Source organism: Sus scrofa, chromosome 16 (assembly GCF_054392235.1).
Source record: "Sus scrofa isolate SSC_HxYL_T2T_F1_AM1 chromosome 16, Sscrofa_HxYL_maternal_Yorkshire_Landrace_v2.0, whole genome shotgun sequence".
Taxonomy (NCBI): Eukaryota; Metazoa; Chordata; class Mammalia; order Artiodactyla; family Suidae; genus Sus; species Sus scrofa.
The window spans coordinates 23,413,237-23,438,328 of NC_139398.1; the positions used below are offsets into that span (position 1 = coordinate 23,413,237).

At 35.3% G+C, this 25,092-nt stretch overlaps 1 long non-coding RNA gene across 1 annotated transcript in view; it reads right to left on the reverse strand.

Moving 5' to 3' along the window:
* Positions 1–396: 396 nt before the first annotated feature.
* Positions 397–25,092, reverse strand: part of LOC146395466 (uncharacterized) — a 231,256-nt gene continuing 206,560 nt past the window's right edge. Inside the window, exons 4-7 of the long non-coding RNA XR_014831082.1 lie at positions 9,010–9,147; positions 6,038–6,108; positions 2,370–2,433; positions 397–1,138 (exon numbers count right to left, since the gene is read on the reverse strand). This is a non-coding gene — a long non-coding RNA (uncharacterized LOC146395466). The remainder of the gene's footprint in view (positions 1,139–2,369; positions 2,434–6,037; positions 6,109–9,009; positions 9,148–25,092) is intronic.

Consider the following 25,092-nt stretch of genomic DNA (forward strand, 5'->3'; position numbering starts at 1 on the left):
CCATGGATATATTAGACACAGTCCTGGTTTTCATTTGTAAAAATAAACAGAAAGCTCAATTACATAGAGAGACCAGGAGGGGGAGCTCTCACACCCTGTGGTGACAGCGGAGCCCAAGAGCAAGAAGAAAAAGATCCTACTTCTCTCCTGGTAATAATGCAGCTAGTGAAAAGCCATGGACTGAGTTTATGATGACCCTCCAAACTTGCTTTTCCTCTCTATAAAAGCATTCTCCTCCCCTTGTCTTCAGGGACTTGCACGTGGCTTGCCATGGTTGCAGAACCCAAACTGCAACTCTCTGCTTATCCCAAGTAAACCCATCTTTGCTGGAAAAATAACTGGCAGTCCACAGACTATAATTAATCAGTTTTGTGGCATATTATAATACTACAGTAATTTCTCCAGTAACTTTATTACATTGCAAGAGTAATCAGATAAAATACATCACTTGCTATTACAAAGTAGCCAGACTTTATTTTTACATCATAGTAAATTTATGTCTTTTTATTTTTTTCTGTTATCTAATCTGATAGAATTAAAGAAAAGAAAATCTTTGTAATTGTCCTGCTGCTTCTCCTGGGTGACTGGAATGTTTAACTGAGCAGCGGCTTTTCTTCCAAGCAGGTTATCATTGATCAGACTTTGTCATTCAGTGGAGAGTGACTCATTGAGGAACTAAAACTTTCAGACTGTTTTCAAACCATTTCATCTAATGCCAATTATGACTGAAAATAATCCAGTAGAGGAGCCAAACTTGGGTGAACTCAGTGCCCTTGAAATGCCTACTTGTGTGTTTAAAGGCCACCCACATGGAAGTATAACATGGAAAGACTGAGAAAAAGACTAATTGTGCACTTAAACCACCATGTGGAGGCTAATATAGTTCCTTAAGGGAGCACAGAGAGCTGCAACTGAAATTTATTTCTGACTTACGAGAATGAAAATAACTTGCCTAAAATTCAAACATAATTTGCAGTAAAAATGTGTTTGATGGAAATACAGCAGGAAAAAGAAAACAACTTTCTGCTGTTTTGCCCCCTCAAGCAAAACAAACAAACAAAAAAATCAATTTGCTTTTATGCTAATTGAGGAAAGACATCAGCAACTAAGCAGTGCTGTTTTTATTGTGTATTTGTATCTGCAAGGAAAAAAAAGGATAAATAATGCAGCTTCATTCTATCTCAACATATTTTACATCATGTTTACAAAATGACTGATGAAACCAGATGTCATTATGCCATAATACCCTCTAATTGTTCACATTACATAAATATATGTGTACGTATGTGTGTATATGCATGTGCCTCTGTAGCTTCTTTTTTCAAGTGAAATGAATAATTCCACTTTCTGTGAAAATAAGTTACAATTTCAATATAGAAACAAGTGGTATATATACTTTGTGTCATTTCCTATGTTTATTTGTGGGCAGTAATGTGAGAATACACACTTACCCATTTATTTTTCTTTTGTCACCTTGCTTAAAACACTACAAAATTTAGTATATATTCATTTTAATATCTATGGTACTCGGCTTCCACTATTGATGATTTTTAATTTATGTTTTCAAGGAAATAATTTAATTATCCTAAGCAGTATGATCAAAGGTTGGATTTAACTCTACATAAATATTTCACTTATCATTTTACTCATGTTAGAATTTTGAGTAGAAAAATGAAATAAGATGTAATAGCTAGCAGTTAGCATGAAATTGAAGATCTGTATGAAGGAGGTCCAGAATGATTCCAAATGCCATTTTAGAAATTTAGTTAGAATGTACCAATTTCGAGTTATAATTAGTAAAATATTTTGAAAGACTTTACTTACATGGGCTTTTCTTACATACTGTATCTTTTTTTTTTTTCTTTTTTTGGCTGCACCCATGGTATGCCTTCCTGGGCTAGGGATCAAACCTGGGCCACAGCAGCAACCAGAGCCATAGCAGTGACAATGCCTGATCCTTAACCCACTGAGCCACCAGAAAACTCCATATACTGAAGCTTTGAGTGTATTTCTTTTTAGTTCATCTCAGACTGAGTCTGTTAATAATTGTATACAGTTTCAACGAACTCTGTTATATACTTCTGAAGTTTTGTTTTGTTTCGTTTTTAAATGAATGAGTAAGGGAGAAAACAGGGTAGTGAATACAGGAAAAAAGAAACAGCTGTAATAAACATCCTCTACTATAGCAATGCACTTTGTTTCACTTGCACATTTTTTAATCCTGGAGATTTAACCACAGTACACATGAGTGGTATATGAAAAGGTTAGTATCTCCACTGACAGGCTTTTCCAACATTGACAAAGATGTCCAATGCATCAGTTGAAACCCTAGAAGTGATGTCTTTACAAGACGAAATAGTCATACTTACTGGTGCTTTCCTTCCCTCAAACATTTGTGACAAATACAAAGTGCAAATGAAGAAATGGAAAATTCTAATACACAAAACAATAAAACATTTGAAATGAGAAGTATTAGAAGGTGGAGTATGTTTATATTGCAAGGTTTTATTTATTTATTTATTTATTTAGCCTTTTTAGGGCCACACCTGTGGCATATGGAAGTTCCCAGGCTAGGGGTCAAATCAGAGCTGTAGCTTCCAGCTTACACTACAGCAACAGCAACATGGGATCTGAGCTGTGTCTGTGACCTACACCTCAGTTCAAGGCAATGGTGGATCCTTAAAACACTGAGCCAGGCCAGGGATGTTCATTACTGCTGAGCCATGATGGGAACTACTGCAAGGTTCTTTTTTTTTTTTTTTTTTTTTCTTGTCTGTAGCCACTGGCCTACACCAGAACAACAGCAATGTGGGATCCGAACTGTGTCTGCAACCTACACGACAGCTCACGGCAACACAGGATCCTTAACCTACTGAGCGAGGCCAGGGATCAAACCTGCAACCTCATGGTTCCTAATTGGATTCGTTAACCACTGAGCCACAACGGGAACTCCCTGCAAGTTTCTTTAAATAGTATTCCTCTCTTGGATTAACCTGGGCAAGCATAAACATTTAAAAACGTAAGAAATGCTTAATTTATTTTCAGAGTGGCTTTTGGCCTTTATTCCACTAAATATCTTCCTTAGTCCCTTGTAATTTTTCCCTCCCTCATCCCCTGCTTCTCAATATGTGCGACCCTTTTTATGTATCATCCTTTTACTTCAACTATGGAAATTATGGAATCTCCAAACTTTAGGCTGATAGTGCAATCAAATTATTGTATTAATCCCAGAATATGATAGTTACTCTTATTTCTGTAAACTGCTGATACCAACTTCCTTGTGAGCACTAATCATTTTCATACTGGAAAGAAGGAACCAAGCATCCCTGGCTGAGATTCTTTTGTCCTTGCTGTAGTGTTTGTTTGCAAGGTGGAGGCTTCTGGTTTGCTCACCACCATTCGGCAACTTTACTAGACTGAGGAGGTCTATGATTTCTACCTCTCTCTGTGACTAAGCCAGCAAGTTAAATACTGGAGTAAAAAGATACATAGCCACTCCTTGGAATCTGATTTTGTCATGATAAAATGCATATTTTGAACTGATTTCTTTACCTATTTCTCTTTTGGTTCTAAACATGAAAGCAAATAACTTACTATGTTGTATTCTATTCAAACCCCACTACATGCCATTACTAGAAATAATTCAAAATATGTAATAAATGGTGTTGGTGTAGTATTATCACCTTGGTAATTAATGATGGTCCATTCTGACACTGATTATGCTAGAATTTTTCAGATTAAATATGCTTATTTTTATATCTTATTCATTCACTTATGATTTGCCTCATTCCAGAAAAACCTGAAGTAACAACTATTTCATAATAAATATAATGGAGGATAAGGTTTAAATGTTGTGAATAACTATGTTTTACACCTGAAACTCAAATAATACTATAAATCAACTATAGCTCAATAAAATAAAACAAACTAATATATAAACATGGTTAAAAGAAGAATACATTATTTAAAAATAAATAATGAAAAAATTTAAATATACAACTATCTTGGTATATTATTATTTGGTGAGAAAATTTGAAACTCTGAACTGAAATGATATTTAGCATTGGTGGTATTTTATTTACCAAATTTATAAAAATATATTTTTTACAGAAAAGGTCTTCAAAAAAGAGTTTAATAAATTGAGGTATAAAACATGTTATAAAGTAAAATAGGATTGTGAAAAAAAGGCCCAATCTATTCACTTTACTATAGGACTATTGCATTAGTTTCCTATTGCTGTTGTAAAAAATAACTGCAAATACAGTTGTTTAAAAAAACAAAAATTGATTTTACAGTGTTGGATGTCAGAACTCCAAAATGGGTTTCACAGAGCTAAAGTCAAGGTGTAGGCAGCACTGTTTTCCTTTTCTAGTTCTAGGGGAGAATCCATCCCCTTGTCTTTTCCATTTACAGAGGCCACCTGTATTCCTTGGTACCCAGCCGGCTCCTCCCTCCATCTTCAAAACCAACAATGGTCATTTGGGTCCACCTTATGTCACATTCCTCCAACATTAATTTTCTTTTTAACTCTTTCACTTATTAGGAGTGATGTGATTATTTAGCTCATGCAGGATCATCTTTCTTAGAAAATTCTTATCGCCAAGTAGTGTCATTTTACTGCATACAATAATATATTCATAGGTTCTGGGGATTGGGACACGGATACCTTGGTGGGGGAACACATTGTTTTTCCCACTGCAATGATAACATGCCATTGAATTTCTTCCACCTCAAACCTATTGTTCTTATCTTCCATTATGGAGGGCAGAAAAGTCAAGTATCATTTCCTTTGCAGGTAGGAGTGATAGTCTGACACATTTCTAGTTATGCGGGGCACATAAAAACTGGCTTTAAGGAAGATTAGACTCTTCTGATAAGAAAGGAATGTAAGACAAACGTCCACCTTCCACTGGCTCCTGCATCCTGCCTTTGACTTTCCCAGGAAAGCAGGACATTTTCAGTGAGGTAAGCATCTCTTGAACTCAGAGGGAAACTGAGAGAATCAGAGACCTGGACACAGTGCCCTGACTTTGTTGATTCTGAGCGAATGTCCTAGCAACCAGATACTTTGCACCTGCTATAATGTGAAACATAAAAAAACATTGTTTTCCTCTATGGTGGTCAGATTTTTTGAAATTTTCAGCCTAATATTATTTTAATATGCACAGTGACTTTTCACAGTAGGAAGGGATAGCAGATTAAGAAGGTAAAAATACTTGATTTCAAAAATAGCTGCAAATGGAATATATTTATTATGACTCATCCCCACAAAAAAGAGACCCATGTTTGGAAATTCCATATCAGATTCAGACAAGGAAGTTGAGAATTTATCTAGTTATACCATTTATGAAATTGTAGCTTTAATTTTTCTAAATTGTACTTTAAGAATCCGATGAGCTGATCTCTTACCATAGAATTGAAACGGAACTCATAGTGTCAGTCAAAGTTAAACATACTTTAAATCATTACAATTTTTTCTACACACTTTAAAAATTGTTTTATTTGGATGGTTTGGTTAATACATGTTTCTCTTTTGTTTCACTCACTAGCAATATTACCTACCTTGAAGCCTGTGATGAGTATATATCTTTCAAATTAGAGCACATCTTAACAAGTAAATAAATAAAATGAAGTGAAATACACTTTCATATGCAAAGGCATTGACAAATTTAGTTACTAAGTGGTTTTAAATTCAATACCAAATTATTTAATTTACTGAGTATGAATGGCTTATGAGTGCCTCATCAATCCATAGTGATGCTATGTGCCCTCTGAGACCACATCATGAGAGCATAAGCAGCTTCTGACCCAGTCTCATGGAATGTTCCCCCTTAGGGACATCTGGGTGTTCGCTCCCTCTCAGAATACAGTTATCCTGGAATAGCCCAAACATCCGGCTAGGTCACATTTATGTGCTTTTAGTAGGATACAGACACAGATGAGCCCAACTCAGGAATCTGACAAATGAGTGGGAGAAGCCAAGATGGACACGAATTCACCAGTCCCAACTCTTCCTGCTTACATACTTCTCTCTTACCAACTGAAGTCCCAGATATAGAACCTAGGAAAACGATTTACTTCATATCCTTCTTGAACTCCTGTCAGCATCTGTGAGCACATTAAAATAATTCCTGTTGCATGCCATCAAGTTTGGGGGATGCCTACTATGTAGTGATATATAAATTAAAAAGATATGTATTTTAAGAAAATATTAAATAGACAAAACTTTACAGCAGTGAAGTTTTAAACAGTCACTTTTTAAATTGCGAAATACATTCTTTTAATTAAAAAATATATTGTGACAACCAAATCAAGTACAGTTGCTTTGATTTCTTCCTATTGTTCAGCACATCTGTGCTTTCATTGTCATTTATAGGGGAGTTTAGATTTTCTTTCAAATAAGCATGATGTTTTTATGTATCTTTGTATTCTGGTTATCTAGTATGTTATTGTGCACAAAATGTTCCAAAAATGATGTTTTTGGATAATTTTAGTTGAAGATACTTTCATACAAAGTAGTGATAATAGTTTACTAATAGGTGTCTATGCCAATCAAGCAATCAAGTGGACATAGTCTTAATTTAAATAAATAGTAACTAATGACTTTCAAAACCATATATGCCAGAAAACAATAAGCACATACATATAGCTCTATATCTTAATGCTAACCACTGTGGAATTTCTCCTAGGTAGACTTCTGAAGACTACACACATACTCAAACACACACACATTCACTCACTCTCCACTAAAAGAGGAAACCTGTCCGAAGAGTGATCCTGTAATTATTTGCTATTATTTGCTCCTTGTTTTACATTAAGCTGTTGGCTGAGAGAAAGCAGAAAGGACCTGAGTTAAAAGAGATGTATGGGTCACTGGTCACACTTCCAAATGAATTCATAGTTTGGGGGTGAGTATAAAATAGATACCAGAATTCTAAGAATTCTGATCAAAACCTGTGTATGTACATACGTGTGGTCTTCTGCAGACTCTGCTTAAGAGAACCCCCATGTATATTTTATATGTTTGTTTTTTCTTTTTATGGCCACACCTGCATCATATGGAAGTTCCTAGGCCAGGAGTCGAATTGGATCTGCAGCTTTAGGCCTATGCCACAGCCACAGCAACAACAGATCTGAGCTGCATCTGCAGACTACACCCTAGCTTGCAGCATCACCAGATCCTTTTAACCCACTTAGCCAGGCCAATGATTGAACCCACATCCTTACAGAGACAACATCAGGTCCTTAACTAGCTGGGCCACAATGGGAACTCCCATATATATTTTACCTTCACCCACAAACTGTGGATTTCATTTGAAATTGTGGCCAGTGACCCAAATGCCTCATTATTTAACCCAGGCAGCTTCTGTTGTCTTTCAACAGGACAGCTTAGTGTAACACAAAGACTAAACGAATTACAGGGTCACATTTAGGATAGGTCAGTTTTCCATCTTCCTGGCAGTAAAATGATTACTTGCTCTGTCAGTGAAGAGCAACAGATGATCAAGACCAATCAGCAGGGAGAGTTTTCAGACTCCTTCCAGTTGGCAAAATGAAAATCTATATTGGGACCCCTGAGATATGAAGAGAGAGCTAAATTGCTTCGAGCCATTGTGGTGGTTGATAAATGGCACACTAAGAGAAAAACATTAGTCTCCTTACCTACCTGCTCAAGTCTAGCTAAATTCAAAGAAATATGTATTTCTCTGGTATGTAGTTGAGTACATAATTTATTCCCTCTCACCAGTACAAATACTAGTGTGCTCATAATTCACTGCATACCTTCAAAGGGATAAAATAATGTGATTTGACAATTTGGCTATGGATAACTTTTCAAAAAAGTTACCCATTAAGAAAATACATGTTAATATAATTAATTTTTAAAAGATAAGTTTCACATAAAATAAATATTCTCGAGATTACAAAAAAAGAATGCTTTGTCTTTTCAGACTTTTCAGAGGCCTAAGAGTCAAAGAGGAAATAACCAGAAAGATACCCAGTTATACTCAATCCAGGGCTTTTTAATATATTCCACAAAGATTTTAATGCAATTGGTCAAATAAGTCTAAATTAATCAGAAAAAGTCAAATCAGTCTAAATATTAGACCAATTAAAATTTTCTTTTAGAAGGTAATTCAGCTTTAAAGAGTTGTTCATCTCTTTATTATTTTTAATTTAAATTTTGGCAAAGATCTAATGTTAAATATAAAACAGCAGTTAAAATTATTTACCTGCATATAAGCTTAAAAATAAAGAAGTGATAGAAAAATACTATTTTTTTTGTTTCTTTTGACTATCACCATTACCAACTTTTAGAAGAAATAAATGGATTAAACCATTTACAATTAAATAAAACAATGTTACTAGAATTTAAAAATTTTTAACATAAAGTATACTAAATATTTTACAATAGCTTTTATGTGTTCTTATTTTTTTATAGCTAGAAAGCATAATTCATAATTAGTAGTTAAAGCACATGAAGAGAAAGAGTATTACTCCTCTAAAATAATTTTGTTTCAGGTTTAGAAGCAATGCTTTGAGAAAATAAAATTGATATTTAATACTAAATTTATGCCAAGTATTTTTAATAAAAAATGGGGGTATCTTTAATTATGTGAAACCAATCAAAATGATGTCAAGTCACAGATGGATGTTTATTTTTTTCTTTAGCAATATGCCAAAAATCCTGAAAGAGTGATTATCTTATATTCATACAATTAAAACATGTCTATTAATGTATACACTTAAATTATCTAACCATCTCAATTCAAATTATTGTATTTTATTTCCAATTTTATGTTAATAAGAGCGAGCCTCAGAGAGATTAATTTATCTACCTATCTATAGACCTGTCTTGTACAATGAATTGAACAATTACTTAAGCATCATTCTTTTGACTCTTAGGTTAATTTTTTTTTTTAACTCACCATTTACCTTTAATTAAAATCCCTCATTTTTCCCACTAAATTATGTTACAAAAATTCTTAAGTGAGGATGAAATAATTCTACATATATTCTTAAATGCCATATAGCTTCCCCTGATGTAAGCTGCAGTGGATATTTTAAAGAATCCTTGCCACAGTAGTCATTATTTATATTATATTCTCTGTTCGTCTTGCTCTTGGTTTTCTATGCTCCTCATTAATGCTAAAATAAGACAGAGAGGGGACTTAAATACTTTTCTAAGATGTCTTTACCTATGTTTACTTTCAAAGAACTTAAACAGTACAAAGTGTATTACATAAGAATTCAAGTAGAAGACTATGGCTACTTCTTGAAGTTTAGTAATCTTGGTCTCCTCTATGAAGTGATATGTCTGACAGATATAGGAACATAGACTTGTGTGCTCTCCACATAGTGTAACCATGGTATGTCACAGCTCATTAAATATTTATTCAACCAGGCATAGCATTTGTTCTGCTACTCAGATACCCACATCTGCAAGTTCTAATGCTTTGGCTTACTGTCCTTTGAAATACCACAGATAAAGAGATTGGAAGCCATACATCTGGAGCCCAGAGAGGAAGGTGGGATGATCAAAGTGATTATGTATGTGTGTGCAGTTTATTTTTGTGAATTTTTTTTTTTTTTTTGGCTGCTCCCAGAGAATACGGAAATTTCTGGACCATGATTGAACTCACACCAAAACAGTGACCCAAGTCACAGCAGTGACAATGCCATATCCTTAACCTGCTGCACCACAAGAGGACTCCACTTTTTGTAGATATTAATTGAGGCAGTAGGTGAAAATAATGTAACAAGAAATAAAACACACACACACACACACACATGCACAGTATGGGAAAACCTAAGTGGAAACCTTTGAATCTCATCACTTTTTGGGTAACAGAAGGAAGTTTAATAGTCAAAGAGCCACCCTCAGAGTATAAAGAGCTTTGGAAGAGAGTCTTCTCAGAAAAAAAAAAAAAAAGTGGAAATAGTGTTTTGGGAAATATAATGAATTGAATAGCCAAAAAAGATGATGGAAACTATCCATTTATAATTCACTAACTAAATAAAAATGATCATAAAATAATTAAATAAGTAATTGACCTCTTCTTAGGAAGCAAATGTGTTAATGAAATGCTGACAAGCCCCACTCATATCTTAGTATGTTAAAAATATAACATGTTAGGAAGTTTAACTTGCAAGAATTCCAATTAAAGAGTAAGTACTGATGATTTAAATTTTACTGTGAAATCAAGTAGACAGTTAAATAAATATGTAATACCTAGAAGTTAAAATTGAGTTTTATTGTATCTGCAGGAAAATATCTTCTAAATAAACATCAAAAAGGGCTATGTTCCTGGAATAAAGTTAATAACTTACCAGATAAGAAAACTCAAGAAACATAAATGAATGAATTATATTTCCTTGAGAGTTATTGAAATTTTGAACATTTATTAAGTAAAAAAGAAGCACACTAAAGTTTAACCTTAAAAATGTCAATGTCTCCAAAACAGTGTAATTGACTCATTAAATACATGTGATTCTTAGAAACAAGAACAAAAAAATTAATGAAACTAATAGTTGATTCTTCAACAAGATAAATAACATTGAAAAACCCTTAACCAAATTAATTTTTAAAAGAATATTCTAATAATTAAAATTAGAAATGAAAGAAGGTACATTATAATCAATGTTAATAGGTAAAGAAGGATTATATGAAAATACTATGAATAACTCAATTCCAACAAATTTAGTAACTGAGGAGAAATGGATATTTTTCTACAAACATACCACATACAAAGACTGAATCATAAAATAATGGAAAATCTGAAAAAAAAAAAAAAAACAGTAACTAGTAAAAAGATTGAATGAAGTCATTTAAAAAGCTTCCGATAAATAAAATCTTAGAACCAGATGGCTTCACTGGAGAATTTTACCAAACATTTAAAGAAGTGTTAACAGCAACCATTTTCAAACTCTTCCCCAAACTAGAAAAGGAAAATTTCAAATCTCTGTTAGTCTAGTGTTATCCTGATGCCAAATCCAGAAGAAGACAATATAAGGAAAGAAAACTATAGGCCAGTATCATCAACGAATTATCGATGAAAATTCTCAACACCATACTAGTAAACTGAATTTGACAGCATCTTAAAAGTATTATACACTATGACCAAGTGGAGTTTAATCCTGACATACAAAGATGGCTCAACACAAAAATCGGTGTGATATATCACTGATCACATGTAGGACCAAAAAAACTGCATTATCACCTTAACACATACAGGACAATTCAAATGATGCAGAAAAAACTTTTAACAAGATTCAATACACTTTCATGATAAAAACACTCAGAAAATTGGGCATAGGTGAAACATACTTCAACATAATAAAGGCCATGTATGAGAACCACTCAAATTTAACAGCAAAAGCTAAAATCTTTTCCTCTGGGAAAAGGAACAAGACAAGGATCCCTGCTATTGCCAGTGTTACTCAATTTAGTATTGGAAGTCCTAGCCAGAACAAGGAAAAGAAACAAAAGACTTCCAAATTAGACAGGAAGAAGTAAAGTTATCTCTATTCACAGATGACATGATCTTATTTGTAGAAAAATACTGAGATTACACAAATACAGACATAATTAGAGCTTATAAATAAATTTGGCAAAGTTGCAGGATACAAAATTAATGCACAACTGGGAAAACTGGACAGCCACATGGAAAATAATGAAATTAGAACACTCCCTAACACCATACACAAAAATAAATTCAAAATGGATTAAAGACCTAGATATAAGACCAGACACTATAAAACTATTAGAGGAAAACACAGGCCAAACACTCTCTGACATCAACGACAGCAACATCTATCACCACCTATCAGAGTAATGACAGCAAAAAAAACCAAAAAACAAATGGGACCTAATCAAACTTAAAAGTTTATGCACACCAAAGGAAACCCTAAACAAAACAAAAAGACAATCCACAGAATGGGAGAACATCTTTGCAAGTGAATCAACTGACAAGGGATTAATCTCCAAAATACATAAACACCTTTTGCAGCTCCATACCAAAAAAAAAACAAACAAGCCTATCAAAAAATGGGCAGAAGATCTAAACAGACAATTCTCCAAAGAAGACATACAGATGGCCAAAAAACACATGAAAAGATGTTCAACATCACTCGTGATTAGAGAAATGCAAATCAAAACCACTCTGAGGTACCACCTTTCACCAGCCAGAATGGCCATCATCAAAAAGCCTACAAACAAGAAGTGCTGGAGAGGGGGTGGAGAAAAAGGTACCCTCTTACACTGTTTGGGGGAATGTAAATTGGTACAACCACTGTGGAAAGCTGTATGGAGATTCCTCAGAAAACTCAAAATAGAACTACCATTTGATCTAGCAATCCCACTCCTGGGCATCTATCCAGAGAAAACCACGACTCACAGACACATGTACTCCAATGTTCATTGCAGCACTCTTTTCAATAGCCAAGACCTGGAAACAACCTGAATGTCCATCAACAGAGGAGTGGATCAAGAAGAGGTGGTATATATACACAGTGGAATATTACTCAGCCATTAAAAGGAAGGAAATACCAGCATTTTTAGCAACATGGATGGACCTAGAAATTATCATGCTAAGTGAAGTCAGCCATACAATGAGATACCAACATCAAATGCTTTCACTGACATGTGGAATCTGAAAAAAGGACAGACGGAACTTCTTTGCAGAACAGATGCTGATTCACAGACATTGAAAAACTTATGGTCTCCGGAGGAGACAGTTTGGGGGGTGGGGGGATGAGCTGGGGTTGTGGGATAGAAATCCTATGAAATTGGATTGTCATGATCATTGTACAGCTACAAATGTAATAAATTCATTGAGTAATAAAAATAAATTAATGCACAAAAGTCAGTTGCATTTCCATATGGCAACTACCAGAAAAGGAAATTAAGAGAGTAATTCCAAGATTTATTATGCAACAATAGATAAATAATATCGATTTGGCATTCCAAAACCGGGGGCTACTTTCACAGCAATCTAAAATGTGGAAGTGGCTTTAGAACCAGGCTGTGGGATTTTTAGTGACTGACTAAAGCATTTCGAAGAAACAATTAATAGAGCCCCATGGTCTTGGATAAGGCTACAGATGAGAGTTTGCAGGAATACGAAGTAACTATTACTGGAAACTGGAGGAAAGGGACTTCTTGTTATATGGTTCCAGAAAGTTTAACAGCAAGTTCACTTGCAGTTATATGGAAAGTAGAAAATATACCTAATGAATTATATTGTCTAGCAAAAGGAATTTCCATTGAGAGTGTTGGTGTTACCTATTTTCTCCTTGACTTTCAAGAAGAGATAGGCAAGCCAATGGAAGGCCTGTTAAAATGGATTAAGAGCTTGCTCATTTAAAAGATTCCTAACCCCTCTAGGATGACAAATGATACTAAAAGTATCTTCTGAGCAATGATCTAATAATCCCAGTTGTTCCCAGAAAAGTATTTTCTAAAGGTGAAGTTGTTGGGGTCATGGTACAATCTTTTATTATGGTATTAGACCAAAACAAAAACCAAAAGACAAAAACCAGTGCATGAGATACTGCTCAGCCAGGTAAATGGCTGTTTAATGATTCTGAGAGTATTCATCAAGGATCCTTTTTATAAAACTTCAGGATATCTAAGTTTAGGAGCATTTTCACAGAGCAGTCTCAGGAAAACCCCTAGGTCAAAAAGAGATTATATTAAAGAGGTTGGTGGGTGTGGTTTTAGCATAATAGTTTGAACACCAAACATACTCGCTGAATAAAATTTTAAGGAAATTTTATGAACAGATACACTGACAAAATTGACCTAATAAGGCAGAAGAGTAGACAGTATAATGTGACCTTTGGGGACCCAAAATTCACAAGTAGGAAGCAGACTGAGAAGGAGCAAACGTTTTAATTTCTATGAATAAGGGAGAATGATTCAAAGGCATCATTAGGAGGCCAAAGTGCGGAGCCAAAAGTCATGAAGTACAATTAGCTGGCCTAGACACCTCGTCTAAGAACTTCTATCATTTGTCCAGCTCCTTTTCAGAACTGTATATGCTAGTGAGCCCTATATGGCTCCTGTTTTCTTTCTTCTTGATGAAGAGTGTTTATAAGAGATGTTTCATGTCTTTTCTAAGTTTATATGTTGTTTGAGAGGACAAGAGAGGTGATAACTTTCCTTATTTTATTGATCAGAAGAGCTAGAGGAGCCATATTTTAGACTTTATATTTAAAATACAATAACTAAGGAGACTGATCACATTTGGACCTGATTTAAATAATGAGATTCTAGATTTTGTGCTCATGCTGCAGTGGAATGAGATATGAAGCTTCTGGGTACCTTGAGAATGGGGGAGTATAGTTTGTGTGTGGGAAGAACATGAAGCATTAGGTGCCAGATGGAGGATAATAGTAGCCAGCCATAAAGAGTGCCTACAATAACAAAAATATAAACAGCCCAATCAAAAAATGGACAGAAGACCTAAATAAACATTTCTCTAGGGAAGACAAGCAGATGGCAATAGGCACATGAAAATATTCTTGACATTTCTAATTATTAGTGAAATGCAAATCAAAACTACAATGAGTTACCACCTCATACTGGTCAGAATTGCCATCTTCAATAGGTCAACAAATAACAAATGCTGGAGAAGGTGTGGATAAAAGAAAACCCTCCTATGCTGTTGGTAAGTATGTAAACTGGTGAAGCCACTATAGAAAACAGTACTGAGGGAGTTCCCATTGTGGCTCAGTGGGTTAAGACTCTGACTAGCATCTATGAGGATGCAGGTTCGATCCCTGGCCTTGCTCAGTGGGTTAAAGATCCAACATTGCCACAAGCTGTAGGACAGGTCATTGATGCAGCTCGGATCTGGTGTTGTTGTGGCTGTGGCTCAGGCTAGCAGCTGCAGCTCTGATTCAACCCCTGTCCCAGGGACTTGCATATGCTGCAGGTGTGGCTCTAAAAGAAAAAAGTGTCGGGGGGAACTGTATGGAGAGACCTTAAAAAAATAACAATATAACTACCATATGATCCAGCAATTCTATTCCTGAGTATATATCTGGAGAAAACCATAATTCAAAAAGATACATGAACCACAATGTTCATTGCAAAACTATTTACAATACCCAAGACATGGAAGCAACTTAAATGTCCATTGACAGATGAATGGAAAAAGAAGAGAGAGAGATAGACTAGATAGATAGATAGGATATTAATCAGCCATAAAAGAGTATGAAAAAATGCCATTTGTAGCAACATGAGTGGACTTAGAGATTATCATACTAAGTGAGGTAAGCCGGAAAGACAAATATCATATGATATCACCTATATGTGTAATCTAAAATATGGCACAAACAAACCTATCTACAAAACAGACTCACAGACATAGAGAACAGACTTGTGATTGTCAAGGGGAAGGAAGGTAGGGAAGAGATAAATAAGTATTTGGGGACAGATACAAACTACTATGTATAAAATAGATATCAAGGCCTTAATGTATAACCACAGGGAAGTATGTTCAATATCCTATAATAAGGCATGATGGAAAATAACATGAAAAAAATATATATATAGTCTGAATCACTTTGCTGAACACCCAAAACTAATACAACACTGTAAATTAACTACACTTAAATTAAAAAATAAAAAGAGTGCCTCCAGTTATCCCTGGCTTCTGGTATTCACATCCTTGTCTGATGGCCTGTATGTCACTTTGAAGATATCTCGAGACCTAAGCCAGAAACCCCAAATGAGGCATTCCAGGATTTCTGAAGTTTAAAGCTTATGCAAAAGGGAATTCCTGTCATGGCTCAGCAGAACTTGACTAGTATCCATGAGTACACAGGTTTGATCCCTGGCCTCACTCAGTGGGTTAAGGATCTGCCATTGCCATGAGCTTTGGCATAGGTAGCAAACACAGCTAGGATCTGGCACTGCAGTGGCTGTGGTGAAGGCTGGCAGCTGAAGCTCCAATTTAACCCCTACCCTGGGAACTTCCATATGCCATGGTGCAGTCCTAAAAAGACAAAAAAAAAAAAAAAAAAAAAAAAAAGGTATTTGCTGTTTAAGCTTCTATGTTTCAAAGAAATTTATTGAAAAGTAATAGATAACTCCCCTTCCTATTCCTATTCCACTCTGGTTCCCAAATAAAGTTAGCTTAACTCTGATGTCTGCCTATGTCTGCAGTTACAGTTATAGAAAAATAGTTTAATGAGAACAATGCAATTCCAGAAATATAAAATTCCACAAGATATGAAACCCAACAATAGCAAACCCCTCTCTTGTTCAATATTTCATTCCTTGAAGGGAAAATAAAGATTCAGTAAGAAATTAAAAATCCCTTTAATAAAAACTTTTCCTAAAGAAAAAACAAAACAAAGGATGAAATCTCCTCTTGGTTTCAGTTATATTAAAGTTACAAAAATGAAATTAAACAACAACAACAACAAACTCCTCTCCCCCACTTCTAATTCTCCCCTAGAACTGATGAATTTCATTCATAACTCCACAATCTCATATATACCAACTCAAATCTCTCATATGCCCTATTCTTTTCCCAAAGTTTGGACTGTTGATAGTAAAGACAAGAATATCACAGACAAGCCTGAGTCATAACATTTATAAAGAACAAACAAATTCCTGAACCACCACAGTAGCTTAAAACCAAGGCAAGTATGCCCTTAATCAATGTCATTTCAAAAAATAAAGCTATACACCCTGGAAGGTTATACATGTTATAACCTGGATCCACATTGCTTTTGCTAGACCATCACTAGAGCATATGAACAATATTACTCAAGGAAAGGAAATAGACTAATAAAAACAAAACAACTAAACCAAAGGAACACACAGGTGAGGACTTTGTTTCAACTTTGTGAGGAATCAGGCCAATCTGTTCTATTTTCTCCTGACTCGTGCTTTTAAAATTTCGCCGGCAAGTCGCCGGCAAATGTTCTCTATAAAGTAAAGAAAGGATTTTTTTCATCTAATTAGGGTAACTGCTATACCAAACCCAAAATTTCAGTAGATTAATTCAATAGGGAGTTCTTTTACATCAAATTATAGTGTGATGCGATGGTTTCTAATTCACAGATGACTTTCTGAATAGTGATTTGGAAAATATGACACTTTTCTTATATCTTGTAGTTCCACCACAACATGGAACCCTCAGAGTCACAAGCAAAAACCAAATATGATGGTGCAGAAGGAGTATTCACATTTCAACTGTCTTACTAGCAAGGGAAACACTTCATAGTACTAATATGACCACTTCTAGATGCCATGAAAAGATGGGGAAATATTTTCTACTCCCTAGGTGGGCAACTCTTTCTCAATGACTGTCCCTAACTATGGAAGGGAAACACCAATGTTAGTGAATATTTGCCCATCTTGGCTTCTCTATGCTTTTCATATCATAGTAATTGGTGACATTTTGAACACTTTTGTTGTATAAGATGTTATCGTAGATACTAAATAAATTCATCTTCAGGATAACATTACTGAGTTTGGTATTATTTTTCCTGTATTATGTATATGAATAAATTAAAGCATTGGGTTGAGAAATTAAATTAAGCAAGTCACCTTTCTAATAGCTGGGAGTTTAAATTCTGTAGCCTGGTTCCAAAGAAAAAGCCTATCTTTATATCTATCATATGTATTTTAAACGTGGTGTCCAGTTTTCCTTGTATCATTGCCTTTCTAGATGTCCACGGATGAATTAATACAAAATTGCCTATGGACAACCTTTCCTCTCACATTTTCAAATTATATACACATTTTATATGATAAACTCTCCAAGCAAAATTCATGGTATGCATAAGCCACATACATCCCCATTCTTCCACCAATAAATCTTGATTTTCCACATCCCTTGTAGGATCTCAGGTTTTGCTATTGTGCTTATTTGCGACTAATTCCTCCCTATGGGAGGATTTCTCTTAATCAAATTTCTGAATTTAAGTAACCCTTATTGTTGCTCCCAAATTTAAATGCTTCAGGAGTCCAGTTTTAAAATGTAATTTTTAGAGATGGGATTAAGATGGCGGAATAGAAGGAATGGAGCTCAACTTCTCTCCTAAAAACAACAAAATTCACAACTAAAGACTGAGAAATCTCCACCCAAATGGACCGGAAACCCATACCCTACTCCAGAAGAAAAAGAGGAGGCCACATCCACAGGTGATTTCGTGATGTAAACAACCCCATAACTCCTGGGTGGGAAGCTCCACAGACTGAAAACTAACTGGCTCACAGAGACTCACCTACAGGAGTGAGAGTTCTGAGCCACACATCAAACTCTCACGTGCAGGGACCTGGCACTGGGAGAAAGAGCCCCTGGAGAATCTGGCATTGAAGGCCAGTGGGGCTTGTGCACAGGAGCTCCACAGGACTGGGGGAAACGGAGACCCCATTCTTAAAAGGTGCACACAGACTTTCACCTGCACTAGGTCCCAGGGCAGAGTGAGGTCTCCACAGGAACCTAGGTCAAACCTGACCGCAGTTCTTGGAGGACATCATGGGAAAACAGGGGTGAATGTGGCTTGTTGTGAGGGAAGGACATTGAAGGCAAAGCTCTTGGGACTATTCAGCAGTTGCCTTTCTCTGGAGGTGGCCATTTTGGGAAAATCTGGCCCCACCCATCAGTCAGTGCTGAGAAGCCCCAGGGCAAACAATGATCACAGCCCCACCCCTCAGTAAACAGGCTACCTAAAGACCCCTCAGGCACACAGCTGCCTCTAATCCCATCCAGAGACTAAGCCCCACCCACCAGAGGGATGAGAATCTGCTCCACCTACCAGTGGGCAGGCATCAGCCCCTCCCATCAGGAAGCCTACAGCAAGCCCCCCATACCGACTTCAGCCACAAGGGTGGCAGACACCAGAAGTAAGAGAGGCTACAGCTCTATTATCTATAAGAAGGTCACCACACCAAAAACCTATAAACATGAAAAGACAGAGAACTATAACTCAGATGAAGGAGAAAGGCAAAACCCCAGAAAATCAGCCAAGTGATCAGGAGATTCTCAGCCTCCAGGAAAAAGACTTTAGATGCTAAAGATGATGCAAGACATTGGAAATAAACTGGAGGCAAGGATGGATAACTTACAGGAAACACTGAGTAAAGAGATACAAGATATAAAACTTAAGAAGAGATGCAAAATAAAATAATTGAGATAAAAAACTCACTAGAAGCAGCTAACAGCAGAATACAGGAGGCAGAAGAACGAATAAGTGAGGTGGAGGACAGATTAGAAGAAATTACGGATGCAAAACAGAAAAGAGAAAAAAGATTGAAAAAAAATGAAGAGAGTCTCAGGGAACTCTGGGACAATGTGAAACGCATTAACATCCGTATTATAGGGGTGCCAGAGGAGAAGAGAGAAAGAAGGGAACAGAAAAAATATTCCAAGAGATAATAGCCGAAAATTTCCCTAACATGGGAAAGGAACCACTCACTCAAATCCAGGAGGCACAAGGAGTACCATATAAAATAAATCCAAGGAGGAACACACTGAGACACATAATAATCAAACTGACCAAAATTAAAGACAAAGAGAAAATCTTGAAAGCAGCTGGGGAAAGAAACAAGTAACATACAAGGGAACTCCAATAAGGCTATTGGCAGATTTTTCAGCAGAAACTCTGCAGGCCAGAAGGGAGTGGCATGATATATTTAACATGATGAAAGGAAAAAACCTCCAACCAAGATTACTCTACCCAGCAAGGCTCTCATTCAGATTTGAAGGAGAAATAAAAACCTTCTCAGATAAGCAAAAGCTGAGTGAATTCAGCAACACTAAACCAGCCTTACAACAAATACTAAAGGAACTTTTCTAGGCAGTAAAGAAAAGATCAGCAACAGGAAACAAAAATTCCACAAATGACATGGCTCACCAGTAAAGACAAATATACAGTAAAGATACGAAATCATCCATGCACAATTATACCACCAAAATCAGAAATCATGAGAAGAGGAGGGTACAAATGCGGGACAATGGAGATGAACTTGCAATTAAGAGAACAACTTAAAACAATCTCATGTACATATAGACTCTTATATCAAAACTTCAGAATAACTGCAAACCAAAAATCTACAATGGATACATAAACAAGGAATCTCTGGAGAAGAAATATATCTCATAGTAAATAAGTGCATAATCCACCATGAAGGGGGTCATTTGACATCATTCTTGGAATGCTGAAGTCTTCTTTGATCTGATTCTGATTTCCTCTCCATCAAAGAACTTATGATAACTATAATTAAATAATGCCACTGTACAATTAAATAATACAGTTCTACAATTGTATTATTAATAACCATTTCTCTCCATGGTACAATGTAAAGTCTATAATGTCTTATTTATCACATCACCTAGAATGGTGTAATGCCTTTATTGAAGAATCAATGAGATGGAACAAATTGTGAGGACATATTTATATAGTTACACTGTTTTTTAACCAATTTATGCATTTTATATTTTACTTATTTTCAGAGGGTGTATTATTTTTGTTATGCTTACCAACTGTTATTCTTTTTACTATGCTATATAAAATATTTAATGGTATATAAGGCTTTCTTTATAAATTTTAGTTGCATAATATAACAATTTAATATAATGCTAATTTTTAAAGAAAAATTGAAATGTAATAGATAAACCTAAGTAGTAAAGATGAAAACCATAAAATTGGGATAAAGTATAGAATAAATTCCCTATTTGTCTCAGCATATTTTCCATTCCACTTCTCCAGTGAGAGTCACTTTATCTGTTTCTTAAGATCCATGTTATAATAATCTGTGTGAATGTAATTGTGTGTAAATGTATGTATTTTATTCTGTAAAAAAAAAATAAAAATAAAAAAAGAATCCAAAATAAAATAAAATAAAATAAAATGTAGTTTTTAATCTCCTAGTCCTTAAGCAATTCTTTCTGTGGCCTCAGAAATAATGTTTTTCAATTTGGTTGTGATGATCACAGTACAACTATAACTATAATAAAATTCATTGAGTAATTTAAAAAAATGGAAAAAAAAGAAATAATGTTTTTCACTGCATTGAATTCTAGACTGGGTGTAGACTGAATTTCTCTCGTATTTTTGCCTATTTGTTGTGGGTCCATGAGAGTTGCTAAATGTCATAAATGTTTACTTGCTCCTTTTCCTCCTGACATAAATGCAGGTCAATGGTCTTTTTTTAAAACTAAGGTTTCTTTTTCTCACTCATCACATTGTTTTCTTCTACATGTCTCCAAAACTTACCTTGTGAATTTATATTTTGAGACAGAGCAAGTCAATGAATATTGGATTTGCCCTAAAAATGCCTCCTTCTAGCAAACCCTGCCAATTTTTAAGCCCCAGTATAAGATAAATCTACCTTTGTTGAACACTTTTAACGTCAGTGTTGTTTTAATGCAAATATCATCATATAAATGTTTGTTTCTAATGTCTTTAAGTTTTTCACACGTTTAAAATCCACATGTCTATATCTCTAGCAGCAAATTCACTGAGGAGGAATGCACAGGAAGACCCCAAATCAAGAAGGAGACAAAATACAAGGACACTACAGAAACTTGAAGCTGCTAGTAGCTACAATGAGAAAAACATTACATACAACCCATTCCTGAGTTACAGAGGATTAGGTCTTTAACATATGTGGGGAGAGAGAGAGAGAGACCCTGTGTAAGCCATAACATTCTTGGACCACATGGAATTAAAAATGTATAACAATAACAGAAAGATAGCTATAAAGTTTGAAAATATCTGAAAGTCACAAAACATACTTCTAAGTAATCCATGAATTAACAGTATATTTCAGGAATATTAAAATGTATTTTGAATAAAATAAAAATAAAAACAAACTTCTTAAGTTTTTTATACAGGGATGTGGGTTCAAGTTGACAGAGGAGTAAGGCATGACACTCAGCTTCTCCCACAAACACATTAAAAAAAAAAAAAAAACAACTACCTGTAGAACGATTCACAGAGAACATCTCCTGAACGTGGGCAGAAGACCTTAAACATCCCCAAAGGGCAGGAAACCCCCAATTAACCAAGTAGAACAAAAGGAAAAAAAAGAGAGAGAGAGAAAGGAATCAGGGTGTGACTAGCACTCCTGAGAGGGAGCTGTGAAAGTGGAAAGGAACTCATAATCTGGGAAGCCTCCCAACTCTCCCATACTTCAGACAACATTACAATGCTATAGTCATAAAAACAGTGTGGTACTGGTGCAAAAACAGACATACAGACCAATGGAACAGAATGGAGAATGCAGAAATAAACCTGGACACCAAAGGTCAATTAATCTTCAACAAAGTAGGCAAGAATATAAAATGGGAAAAAAGCCTCTTCAGCAAGTGGTGCTGGGAAAACTGGACAGCCACATGTAAATCAATGAAACGGGGCACACCCTCACACCATGCACAAAAATAAACTCAAAATGGCTTAAAGACTTTAACGTAAGACAAGACACCATAAAACTCCTAGAAGAGAACATAGGCAAAACATTATCTGATATCAACCATACAAATGTTTCCTTAGGTCAGTCTCCCAAAGCAATAGAAATAAAAACAAAAATAAACCAATGGTACCTCACCAAACTGACAAGCTTTTGCACAGCAAAGGAAACCATAAAAAGCCCCAAAATACAACCTACAGAATGGGATAAAATAGTTTCAAATGGTACATCTGACAAGGGCTTAATCTCCAAAATATACAAACAACCGATACAACTCAACAGCAAAAACACAAACAACCTAATTGAAAAATGGGTAGAAGACCTGAATAGTCATTTCTCCAAAGAAAACATACAGATGGCCAACAGGCACATAAAAAATGTTCAACATCAGTAATAATTAGAGGAATGCAAATCAAAACTACAATAAAGTTCATACAGGTCAGAAGGGCCATCATTACTAAGTTTACAAATAACAAATGCTGGAGAGGGTGAGGAGAAAAAGGAAACCTCCTACACTGTTGGTAGGAATGTAAATTGGTATAACTACTATGGAAAACAGTATGGAGGTATCTCAGAAAACCAAATATAGAACTACCATATGATCTAGCAATCCCACTCCTGGCCATTTATTCAGGCAAAACTCATTAAAAAAGATACATGCAGCCCTATGTTCATTAAAGTACATATTCACAATAGCCAAGACATGGAAATTACCTAAATGTCCATTGACAGATGAATGGATTAAGAAGATCTGTTATGTATATACAATGGAATACTATTCAGCCATAACAAACAGAATAATGCCATTTGTAGCAATATGGATGGAACTAGAGACTCTCATACTAAGTGAAGTTAAGTCAGAAAGAGAAAGACAAATACAAATGATATCACTTATATCTGGAATCTAATACATGGCACAAATGAGCCTATCTACAGAAAAGAAAAAAACTCATGGATTTGGAGGACAGACTTAACAGTTGCCTCAGGGGAGTAGGATGGAGTAGGATGGACTGACTGGTATTTTGGGGTTAGTAGATGTAAAGTATTGCATTTCCCAATAAGTGGATAAGCATTTATTTGGAGTGGATAAACAGTAAGATTTTGCTGTATAGCACCAGGAATCATATCTAATCACTTATGGTAGAACATGATGGAAAATAATGTGAGAAAAAGAATGTGTATATATGTATAAATGAGTCACTTTGTTGTACAACAGAAATTGACAGAACATAACTATAATAAAAAATTTTAAATGAAGATTTTTTTTGGGGGGTGGGTATTTCCCACTATGGCACAATGGATTAAGAATCAATCTGACTGCAGTGGAATAAAGGATCTGAAACTGCCATTATTGAGGTGTAGGTTGCAGCTGCAATGCAAATTTAATCCTTGGCCCCAGAATGCCCCCATATGCTGTGAGTACAGCTATTAATAAAAAATTAAAAAAAGATTTGGGGAATGCAGCAAAAATAGTGCTTAGAGGAAAATTTATGGCACTAAATGCATGCATATGAGAAGAACAGGTATCCATAATCAATAAACTAAGCTTCAAAACTAAGCAACTAGTGAAGGAAGTATAATTTAAACCAAGGGCAAGAAGGTTAAAAGAAGAAAAAAATTAAAACAAAATCAATGAAACTAAAGGTTGATTCTCAAAATTCCAAGCAAGCAAAATTCAATTTTTTTATTGTATAAAGTCAAGTCTCTCAAAACTAATATACAAAGTCAAGGTAATCCCAGAATCTTTTTTTTTTTTTTTAATTGAAATGCCTTCATGTTCACACACAAAAGTCATGTTTCATTACTACCCTTCTGAAACAGAGTATGAGAGCATGTTATTGGATATAACTACACTACTTAAGATAGTGATGCTTCAGCACAAGGATGAAAACAATGACCAATGGAACAGAATGAACACTCCGAAACGAGCCATTCATTTAGAAATAGTTACTCATGACAGAGGGGCCTTAAACGACAGTGAGAAAAATTGCAACTCTCAAAAAATTATTCCGGGTCATTGTATTCATGTTGTGAAACACTGCCCCCAAATAAAATTAGCTAAATTGCACGTAAAAATTAGATGTTAAGGAAATACATACTCTAAAAGTTAATATGGGAAAATATATCTCTGACTTTGGGGCTATGGGGTAAGAAAAGATTTCTAACATATGCACCAAAATATCCTACTATTATTGGAAGAATGGATAAATTAACTGCGTTATAATAAAATAAAAAACTTAGCTTCTTCAAAGTCTCTACTAAGAGAATATAACAGGGAGTCACAGAGTTAGAATATTGGTAACACATTTCTATCATCCCAAGGTCAACAGAAAACTGAAAGCACAATTACTTTTGAGAAGGCAATTTAATGTGGAAAATTTGGTTTGGGGGAGAAGGTATGGAAGCCTGAACAAAAAGTAAGGGAGGATACTGAGGTGTGACAGTTTACAGTTACTCCAAGACACGTCAACAACCTCCCCTATGACTTGGGCAATAAAGGATGTGCCAAGGACTTCAATACCCTAGAAACACAGAAGGAGTCTCAGGACCCAGACCTCTGTAAAGGGGCTGGTTTTCATTTGCTGGAATGAAAGCAGGGGTTCTGCAAAGTTGTGACCCAGCAGAGGAGGATGGTAATGGGAAGAAAAAAACATGGT